This window comes from Cervus elaphus, chromosome 8 (assembly GCF_910594005.1).
Source record: "Cervus elaphus chromosome 8, mCerEla1.1, whole genome shotgun sequence".
Taxonomy (NCBI): domain Eukaryota; kingdom Metazoa; phylum Chordata; class Mammalia; order Artiodactyla; family Cervidae; genus Cervus; species Cervus elaphus.
Window position 1 is genome coordinate 31,675,991 of NC_057822.1, and position 11,867 is coordinate 31,687,857.

Below are 11,867 nucleotides of genomic sequence, written 5' to 3' on the forward strand. Positions count from 1 at the left end.
ACAGTGTATTAAAAAGCAGAGACATCACTTTGCTGACAAAGGTCTGAATAGTTAAAGCTATGGTTTTTCCATTAGTCATGTACAGATGTGAACGTTGGACCAAAAAGAAGGCTGAACACCGAAGAATTGATGCTTTTGAACTGTGGTGTTGGAGAAGACTCTTGAGAGTCCCTTGGACTGCAAGGAGATCAAACTAGTCAATCCTAAAGGAAATCAACCCTGAATATTCATTGAAAGGACTGATGCAAAAGATGAAGCTCCAATACTTTGGCTACCTGATGCGAAGAGCAGACTCGTTGGAAAAGACCCTGATGTTAGGAAAGGTTGAGGGCAGGAGGAGAAGGGGATGACAAAGAATGAGATGGTTGGATGGCATCACCAACTCAATGGACATGAGTTTGAGCCAATTCAGGGAGATAGTGAAGGACAGGGAAGCCTGGCATGCTGCAGTCCATGGGGTCTAAAAGAGTCAGACACAACTTAGCAACCAAAAAACAACTTTCTGCTAGAGCATGCATCCTAATTAGTAATATATCCTGATAAACTAAACTATGTATATACATATATCTTAACAGATGGCAACAGAATTTCTCTTAGGATAGAAAATATCCTTGTTCCATATAATACACAGATAAGCCTTTTGGAGTAGAAAGTGTAATTCTGAGAGTATGAGTGTCTTTAGGAATCTAAATAAGCAAAAAAAAAAAAAAAATGGTCAGGCTCCATGAAAGAATAAAGGGATTTGTTTACTGTTCATTGTGTTTGTTATTGGGGTGGTTGGTTGCTTGCTTCTGAGCAGTCGTGGGAAGGGAAACACAGGAGGAGGAAAGGAAGTGGAGAGAAAGGAGGAACCAGTGATGTGATAGAAGGCTGAGTATTGAAGAGACATGAAAGTCCAATGAGAAATTCGATGGTTGAATGGACTTCTAAAATCATGAATATCCAAGTATGTTTTCACATTCATTTGCTGTGCATCCGTGCTGTGGACTATCCTCCTACTCCCAAATCTTGGTTAAAGTCAGTCCTACTTACACTTTATGTGAATGAGTGTCCAGTGGAAATTGCGGAAGGGATGAGTTAATATCTTCTTTGAAAGAACCACAGAACAGTGGAGGCTTCATCACAGAACAGGAGAAGCCTGGCAGGAGGGGAGACCATGAGTGACAGGGGCCTGGATATGTGCTGAGCGGAGCTTCTGGCCCCAGGATGTGGATCTGGGGGCTCCAGCCAATCATTCTCAGTAGGCAGACAAGTTCAAACTGGCCTCTGGAAGACAGGGATTGCACTTCTGAGTGTTTATGTAGTATTTCTCTCCCTCATTAGACATGAAACTCTATGAGGACAGGAGATCTACTTAGATCTTCCTGATTTTCCCATCAGTACCTACATACATGATAAATATTTGTTGGTTAAATGGATGAATATATAAATAAGTGAGAGACAAAGAGAAGTTGGCATGGTTGGTATGGAAACCAGGAATTTCTATTCTGTTTATGAAATGCAGTGAAGTTTCCTCTGAGGTAGTTTACTTATGAAGAAGAAAAAGGAAAGATGACCATAATACATTCCATAATACAGAGATTACAGTGAATCCATTAGAATAGGAGGATTTGGGTACCTTCTTTGGAATCAGAATTCCAATGCTTTGCTTTTGTACACTCCTGCACATTTATTTCTTGCCTTTTTGTCTGTAAAGATGTGCTGTATGAGTTTCACAGCACATTTCTACATATAAGTAAGGGACATACATTAACAAACTATTTCAACCCACATCCCTTTCGGCTTCTCTGCAGTAGAGAAAATGTTTTGAGAATTCCCAGTTCTCAGAGGACTGTCTCCACTCTGGATAACCTGTACAGAACCTGATTTTTCATATGAGTCACCTGAATTACCTCTGAGGATGGTAGCAATCTTTGCTTTACCTATAAAACCTGATTTTCATAATACTAAAATTTTGGGGAAAATTATACATACAACTATTTTTTCCAAATATACTCTCTGCCTGAACAATTCATTCTTTTCCTCGGAGATGACAGTTCCCTGACAACAGCAAATGCTCTCCTGGGTGAGGGAGGTGCCTCAGGCTTGCATCTCCTTACCCCCAGGGGCCCCTGGGAGCCTCCTTGCTTCATTAAGTTTTCAAGTGTAATAACAAGGTAAAAAGAAACCAACTCAATGGCATGAGTTTAAGCAAACTCTGAGAGATGGTGAAGGACAGGGAAACCTGGTGTGCTGCAGTCTATGGGGTCACAAAGAGTCGGACACGAATTAAGGACAGAACAACAAAAGGGAATGATATTATTTCCTCTGGCATCATTTGTGACAGTTAATCCTATCCCTCCCTGTTTATAAACCCAGCCTGGTTTTCCACACTCTGTGGAATGAAATGCAGACTCCTTAACTGATCTGCAGAGTGTTTCATAATCCAGTCCCACCACAGCCACCTCTCTCTCCCTCATGCAGTCTATGCTTGACTTCAGTTCATTTCTTGCTGTTTCCTATGATGACAGATCTTTTCTCACACTTGTGCTACTTTGCTCACACCACTCTTTTTTCTTGAAAGACCCATTCCCACTTAGCTTTTACCTAGAAACTCCTCTTCTTCACCTTTCTCATGGGTCTTTTCCTTAAGGAAATCTTTCCAGAGAGCCTCAGGCATTGTTCCACCCTCATTACAAAAGCTGCTCAGGCCTCTGCAGAAGCACTTCCCTCTGCATTATAAGCATCTCTCTACTGTCTCTCTCTTCCCATTACATTCCAGGGCCCTCAAGAGTAGTGACCTGTCATTCCTTCCTCATTGTATCCACCATACCCAGCACAGTGCTAATGTATGTTGTTCCACAAATCTTTGAAGGACCAATGATGTCTATTTCAATTGAGAAATATTTTCATAATTTTTGCTCTGTATTTTTCACAATTTAGCTTTATAAGACTAGCTATTATACTTTAATGTTAACTGCTGGGGGAAAATGTGCAGATGACCAAACATTTTACACTTAAATGTTTCTGCATAAAGCACAGTTCATCAAAATGCCAAGCATTGAACATATCATTATTTTATTAGTAGTATTGCTTAATGTGGTATTTTCCCAAAGACAGTAAAATAAATATTATATTTAAAAGCAAATACTTTTGCCAATATAGAGTTATGTTTAGTCACTCCCATTGCACAAGTGGAAAAACTAAGGTGAAGACACATAAGTAGTTATAAGAACACCAGTTATCAATTACTCAGAATTTGTTATGTGTGAAATACTAGGTCAATATTCTTACTTAATTCTCCCAACATACTTTCAATTCATTGGCCCCTTTTATTGATGAGGGCACTGAACTTTGGAAAAAAAAGTAATTATCTTGCTCAGAATCATATAACAAAAAAGTAAATTTGACTCCACAGACTATATCCTGACATAGTCTCCCTCCCCAAAAAAATAAAAATGAAGTCTTTAACATGTTGACATTTTCATATGTAAATTCACTAATAATTTAAGAATGAGATGTATTTATGTGTTTATTGACTTGATAAGGGAACTACTAACCTTATTGGCCTCAATTACTGCTCCCTTGACTTCTGAAGTTCAGACTCTGGCACAAACAAGAAGACTCTGTCCCTGACTACACTTTCCCCCCAGAAACCCTCAGGAAGACTCTAATCTTCCATCCTACCTCCCCCACCCCAAAATTCTTCACAAAGAAACCCAGGACCATAGATTTATTAATCCTTTACATTTATTTGAGCACAAAAGATTTTGCTTTATACTTACTGGGATTTTGTGTTTGTAACTGAACTATATAATTGTTGTACAATATTATATAAGTTACAGGTTTACAGTGTAGTGATTAACAATCTTTTAAGGTTCTATTCCATTTTATATTTATTATAAATATTGACTATTGTTTTTAATGAAATAGATAATTTTTTATTTCCCCATATTATATCTATTTCCACTTTATGTTTTATTATTCTATTCAAATGGGAATAAAACTCCCAGTGTAATGGAGCCAGCACTATGAAAAGGTCTATGCCCTGAACAAGTTATGTCTAAAGTGGCTCTTTCAATATCTCAGAACAGATTTTCAATTCTTGTTGCATGGAGTTCATTGAGAAATCTCTAGTAAAAAAGGAAAGCCCCCTTACTTAAACTACCATTCTTGGCAATTCAGTAGAATAATAGGCCAAAATCCTCAAAATTTCCAATAACCAGGCCAAAAGAAATATTTAGTTACTATCACAGAAGTTTTCCCTGTCTTTGTCTAAAAGTTCAGTACTAAATGAAGATATTTATTAACTAAATATTATTGGGCTAAAATACTGTAAGCAAGATGTCCCAACCAATGTACTTTATAGATTAAGAAGGAAATAAATGGAAAGTCTTACCAAAGGAAACCCTCAGATACGATTCCAGAAAAACCCGAAACCTTCTTGTCAGATTCTTTGGTGAGACGCACAAACACACATTAACTAATCTAGGGAATGCTCTTTTTTATGCTCACTTTTATTCTCACTGCTTTAAGAACTTTTCTGTCTCCGTCTCAAGTTGAACTTCAAAAGTACTCTCCCATTATGGAAGTCCCAAATGCTGGATGATGAAATTAACATATAGCTTATTCTGTTAAATAATTTATCTTTATTTAAAGAGAGAGTTGATAATCTTTTTTTTTATAAGTGTGACCTGTCTAGCATTTCAAGAACCCTCCCTGAATAAGGGAGCTGTACCATGATGTGAGAGTTGGACCATAAAGAAGGCTGAGTGCTGAAGAATTGATGCTTTTGAACTGTGGTGTTGGAGAAGACTCTTGAAGACTCCCTTGGACTGCAAGGAGATCCAACCAGTCCACCCTGAAGGAGATCAGTCCTGAATATTCGTTGGAAGGACTGATGTTGAAGCTGAAGATCCAATCCTTTGGCCACCTGATGCGAAGAACTGACTCATTTGAAAAGACCCTGATGCTGAGAAAGATTGAAGGTGGGAGGAGAAGGGGACGACAGAGGATGAGATGGTTGGATGGCATCACCAACTCGATGGGCATGAGTTTGAGCAAGCTCCGAGAGATGGTGAAGGACAGCAAAGCCTGGCATGCTGCCGTCCATGGGGTCACAAAGAGTAGGACACGACTGAGCAACTGAACTCCAACTACAACATGACTTACACACGTACTGTGTCATCTATTGAATATAGAAAGTTAAGCAAGTTTTTTTTTTAAACTTATTTTTTCTGCAAATCTGACCAAGGAGAGAAAAATAGGTTGTCATAGTACAGTAGATACTCTAAGATGGCCCCTAATTATCCTCACCTCCTGTTTTCCTTTACTTAAGTGATCAATTCCCTTAACTGAGTGTAGGCAGGAACCATTTCTTGCGAAGGTGATTAGTTACACACAGTTGTAATATTTTTCTTGTTGGGAGCCTCTCTCCCTTGTGGCTTTGATGAAGTAAGAGACCATGCTAGGGGGGCCGCTTGGCTGGAAATTGTGGGCAGTCTCTGGCCAACAGTTGACAAGGAACTGAGATGGTCTTCCGCTGACAGCCAGCAAGAAGCTGAGACCCTCAGTCTGACAACTTGCAAGGAACTGAGTGCTGCCAATAAACAACCAAGTTTGAAAACAGACTCTTTCCCAGTTGAGTATGTTGATAATAATCCAGCCCTGACCAGCACCTTGGTTGCAGCCTTGTTTGATAACATTTTCCCTCAAATAATCCTTCCCGAAATATGTACCTCTAGTCATCACTCACTGTAATGTGTAACTAACAATCCTATTTACCCTGACTTTCAAGATGAGTTTTCTCCCTCTCTCTCTTCTTAAGGTGTTAATCCTTGGTTAACTTTTGTCTATACTCATGCCACTGAGTAAGTCATCAAGGGTTGTCCTCTGTATCCATCTATATTTCATCAGCCACTGATGGACTAATCTCAGTTTAATAATAGCTAATGTATAAAATATTGCATATAATTTCATATTTCATGAAGCAACCATATTTGGACCTCACGGCAACCCTAGGGTTATTGCCCCAAGATGCAGAAATCAAGTCAAGAAATAAACACAGTGTATTCAATTATGGTAGCTAGCTAAATTTTCTGTCTGATCTAAATTCTTTCCCTTTTCTAATTTCCGAGGTCCTCTTGCTGCTATTCCAGGTCATCTCTGTGAGGTTGTCAATGACTGTGACTCTGCTCCATCCCAGCAGTTAAGGTGGCACATGACCCAGGATGGCCAGGTTTCTCATGACCACTTTGATTAGCTTAGAGGTTGACACATGACTCCAATAAAATGAGTCAATCATCCTTGAATTAATATTTAAATTTTGGGAGAGAGCGTTTCTTTGCCTGGGATTGCTAAACTAAATGGAAGTGAGTCAGTCTAGGGCTCACAACTGCCATGTTCTTTACAACATAGGAAGAGCTCACATACTTAATAAAGTCAAGCAGAGACCAGCAGGACTGAAAAAATGGCATAACAAAAACCATGTCCTAAGAACATTTTGTAATCACAGGTACAGCAAGCCTGAAGGACCACTCCGATAGCTTGGAGGACAGACTACAGGGAGGTAAAGTGAAAGTCAGAAACTAGCACAGCAGAATAAATGTGAGCTGTGGAGACAGTATGACATGGTCAGATTCTAGATGTATTACTTTGACTGCCATACTGCCAGATTAGTGAGAAATATGTAAGAAAAAAAAGTCAAGAATGAATCCAAGGTTTTTTACCTGTGCAGCTGAATTGATAGAATTATCATTTATTGAAGAAGGTGTAAACTAGAGAGGCAAAGGCAAGTTTAGGAGGGAATATTAAGAGCTGGGTTTAAGGCACATTAAGTTCAAGTTGCTTATGAGACATCTAGAGGAAATGTTGATAAGCTGATAGATCTATATACCTGGAATTCAGGAAAAGGTCCATACTGAAAAAATAAAGCATGAAAATCATCGGCATAGAGATGGGCACTCAAGCCATAAGTCTGAATGGGGTTATTCAGGGAGATGAGTGTGTCTAAAGCAGAGAAACCATCTAAAGAGAACATCCTGGGGTACTGCAGTATTTTTGAAGTAGAGAAAGAACATCCAGAAATAATGTGTAACACGCAAACTGAGAAGAGAAAGTGTTTCTAAAAAGGAGGGAGTGGCTGACCTTGTCCAGGCAGCTGCTGGAAGGATTAAAATAGGAACTGAAAACTGACCACTGGATTTGACATACTCATGAGTGACCTTGACAAGAGACATTTCTGTGGAATGATAGAAGAAAAAAAAAAAACAGGAATAAGTTTAATAAAAAATAGGAGTTAAGGTGAAGACGAAATATACAAGATAGTAAGGGGAAAGGATGGCTTTCCCCAGTGGCTCAGAGGTAAAGAATCTACCTGCAATACAGAAGACAAGGGTTCAATCCCTGAGTCAGGAAAATCCCCTGGAGGAGGAAATGGCAACCTGCTCCAGTATTCTTGCCTGGAAAAATCCCATGGACAGAGGAGCCTGGCAGGCTGCAGTCTATGGCGTTGCAAAGAGTCGGACACAATTTAGAGATTCAACAACAACAACAAAGGGGAAAGGAAGCAGAGGACTATTAATAGGTGGTGGCTGGTGGGGAATTTCCACTTATGTCAAAAAAGGGATCTTATGAGTGAAGATCTCCTAATGAGTGAAGGAAAGGGTCAAATTTGCCACGGGCAGTGTCCTCTGCCTATGATAGTCTCTAGGGTGGGCAATGCGCCCTATTCTGTGGGCACTATTTTCTTTGTTAGAATTAATGACTGAAGTCAGGCTGACATATTTAATAACTTGTGATCTGGTCTTCTTGGCTTGACCAGCGTGTGGTAATATCAGTAATATCAGTAAAATCAGGTAATATCAGTAATACCAATATCGAGTCCTGGCTGACTCGACCTCACCGTTGAGTGTTTGTTATATCTTCCCTTTTTCCCATAGGCACCACAGTTCACTCTTAGCTCAGAGGTCCCCAGTCATGCCAGGGTTAATACAGTGTTAGGAACACTGCTCTCAAGTGCAAGACCATGTCACACTCAACTTGAGGTGGCTACCCTGCGGCCTGATGTCTCCTTCATTGTGTCATCCCGTGTGGTCTATTCACGTTGAAGTGGCAAGGTCCAAAATGATACACTGGGGCTCACCTTCCACATTCAGCTCATTCGATATTTAACACAGAGACATACACTCCCATGTCAAAACCAGAGCAGAAAATTAGCACTATGTTCACTCTTTTCTCCATTTACCTACTCTCTCTCCCTTCTCCTGCCTTTAGTTACCCAGGATGGAGAGCAAGCGAGCTTTGTCTACATCTGATCCCCATTCTACAAATGAACAGCACATCTTAAGACAGAAAATGTGTTTTCTTTACATGACAAGAAATTGTGTAATTGACAAGAAGTTCTGTAATTCTGAACTCACTCCCTAGTTTTCCAGGCTAGATTGTTAGTCTACTAAATGGAAGGAGAAGAGTCAAAGAAATTTAGCAAATCCCTTCTTAAACTAATACTCTGTCCTCCTGGGTTACTGTCCTGCAAGCTCACCCTACTAGCAGATAAATGCCTTAAGCTACAGAGGAAAGGCATGGTAACCAGCAAGGCAAATGAGAAGCTTCAAAGGAAGAGGGCTGTGTTAAGTGTATCCATGCAGGTCTTTCCCACAGGAATGACAGGCATTACTTCACACCCCACCTCGGCTCTGAGGGCTCAGAATCATACCTTACCAGCATAAAGGGGCACATCTCCCATAGGTGGACTGATACTAAAGCCCAGAACACTGATGGTCAAAATCTGAGGGCCAGGTTATACATTCACCAATGAGAACTGTAACTGAACTTTTCTATTCCCCAGCCAATGCATTTTCTTTCCCTGCAAGCATAATACACAGAAAGTCAAGCTTTAATCAGAAGGTTGCTTGCTGACCAGAGAGACTCAGGGCAAGGCATGTTAATTACATGACTTCAGTGTTTAATGTCATCAAGCTTCTCCAGCCTGAAGCATCCATCTCCATGGTAGGATACACCTTCAAAAGATGCTTCTTTGATTCTGGAAACTTTCCTTCCTTATCAGAGCTGACTGAGCCCTGAGTTCTGCTATCAAAAGTTTTGTCTCTGAGAAGTTCTTTTCATTGCTTCTATGGTCAATCAACTCCCTTTTGATGGACCTATATTACTTTAGACATAATAATAGTACTTTTGATCAAGATGGAGTTTTTCAGATGCAGTGATTTTATGTCTTCATTATTTATTGATTGAAAAGCTTAACTCAGAGCAGTATTTCCAAACTTCCCTCCTAATAAGAATCACTTACAGCCCTTTGTTTTTTTTAAAAAAAAATTAGTTTTCTAGGCACTTCCCCTGGATATTATGATTTAGCAGGTTAATGATAAGGGAGTATTTATTAACAAGTGCCCAGGTGAATTTTATCTTCAAGGAGCTTGGAGAATCATTGTTTTAGAGAAGAATCTAATTTACCTTGTTTCTATGACTGGGCTCCTTATTATGGCCGACATATACCAACAACATGTACATTAATTAAATCTGCCCTTTTATAAGCAGCTCATAAAATTGATCCCATCAGACCTGGGAGGCACTATAAAACAGGGATTTAGAAAATAGCTTTTCAAACTTAAGTGTACATATGAATCACCTGGGTATCTGACTAAAATGCAGGGGTTGGTGAATAGGTCTGGGAAGGGGTCCAGGACTCTGTTTCTAACAACCTCACAGGGATGCCCACTCAGACACACTTTGAGGTTCAGTTCAGTTCAGTTGCTCAGTCGTGTCCGACTCTTTGTGACCCCATGACTCACAGCATGCCAGGCCTCCCTGTCCATCACCAACTCCCGGAGTTTACTTAAACTCATGTCCACTGAGTCGGTGATGCCATCCAGCCATCTCATCCTCTGTGGTCCCCTGCTCCTCCTGCCCCCAATCCCTCCCAGCATCAGGGTCTTTTCCAATGAGTCAACTCTTCGCATGAGGTGGACAAAGTATTGGAGTTTCAGCTTCAGCATTAGTCCTTGAGAGGTAGGCTTTTGAACCAACCGTCTTGGTTCAACTTCCAGTTTTGAAGTTCATCACCCAGCTTTGAGGTTCACTTTCAGTTTTCCTATCTGAGTGATCTTGGACATTCCACCTGTCCTTTCTGTAACTCAGTTTTCTTGTTTTTAAAAACAGAGTTATTGCTAGTATCTACTGCACAGAACTGTTATGAGAATTGCATGATGTTAAAGGTGCTGTAGGGAAAGAATGAATTAGCCAAGACGGCGGTGGTCAGGCTCTCTCGCCCGACATCCTCTCGCTCACGCCTGACGTCGGGTAAACAATGACTTTACATGGTAACAGCTGAGATCACTTATAGCACTGCGCATGTGCCTCAGGATGCACTCGATTGGCCACGGGACACTTACGTTCTGTAAACCTAGCTGAAAAGCCCTTGTGGCTGCCTTTTGGCCGTGTGGGCTGCCATCAGAGAATACAGTATGGCTGCGTTCTGGCAGCCGCGCCAGCCATTAGAGAATAAACATGTCTATGGTTCCTATGGCTCCTGGAATCTTCTTCCAGTTTCCCAGCTTACTCCATGCCTACTCTGGGTTCAGCAACAGTGCGAACAGCGAGACAGGTGCTTAGAAGAGACCCTATGGTAAGTTCTGCACAAATAATAGCTCTCCTGGCCTGTTGGTGCCCTGGCTTGGTTCCAGTTATAAAGACCAGTAATAAATGCAAACTGGAAAACATTTTTGCTTACAGTGCCTCTTCAAAAGGAAAATCCTAAAATCAAATTTTTCTATGGACCACATGATGAGTATTTTCACATAGCAGTTTTACAAACTTTCTGCAGTTTTTAACAATTTCTGAGAGACTAGATCTTTTTTATATATAATTTTATTTATTTTTGGCTATGCTGGGTTCACCGTTGTGCGGGCTTCTCATTGCTGGCTTCTCTTATTGTGGAGCAGGGGCTCCAGAGCACAGGCTCAAGGGTTGTAGCTCATGGGCTTAGTTGCTTTGTGGCATGTGGGATCGTCCTGACCCAGGGATTGAACCCTTGTCTCCTGCATTGACAGGTGGATTGAGGCACCAGGGAAGCCCTTGTATTTTGTTGATTCCAGGAATCCTTTTAACTAGATTTTATTCATTCCATTCCTCTCAAAGCAAGGGTCCTCGCCCCCCTGACCTGGGACCGCTACAGGTCAGCCACCTTTTAAGAACCAGGCTGCGCAGGATGAGGTGAGCGGCCGGTGGATGGACAGGCAGACAAATGAATAAAGCTTCACCTCTCTGCCACTGCCCATCATTCACATTACCCCCTGACCCGTTCCCCCCCAAACCCCCATGGAAAAATCTATCTTCCACGGAACTGGTCCCTGGTGCCAAAAAGATTGGGGACCACTGCCTTAAAGTGTCTATTCAAAGAGAAAAGAGTCAAAGCAGAAGATCTCTAGTCAACAAGATTATTTCCAGCTCAGTCTGAGCCCCAATTGTCAAAAAACTGTTCCTTCACTTTATTTCTTCAGATTAAATGCTCCCAAGAAAGGATCAGTATAGTCTTGCCTTTAAATAAACAATTACCCTAGATCGAATTGAAACTAAGCCAAATTTGGCACATATCAGAACTCAGTAAGTGCTTGCTGAATAAATCAGTGGATAGATGGACAGATGAAGGTATTAACATTCCTAAAAACCCTGTTTCAACTTTCCTTTCAACAGAATCTGAGTACAACTCACATTTTATAAGGAGAAAATTATTTTACGCGTGTATTTTCCATTATGGTATATGATTCTCAATTTGAACTGAACATAGAAATTACCCAGGGAAATTACACTGACTTCAGAGTTTCACCTTTTCTAGAAATTTTGATATAATTGGTCAGGGTATGTTGTAGCCA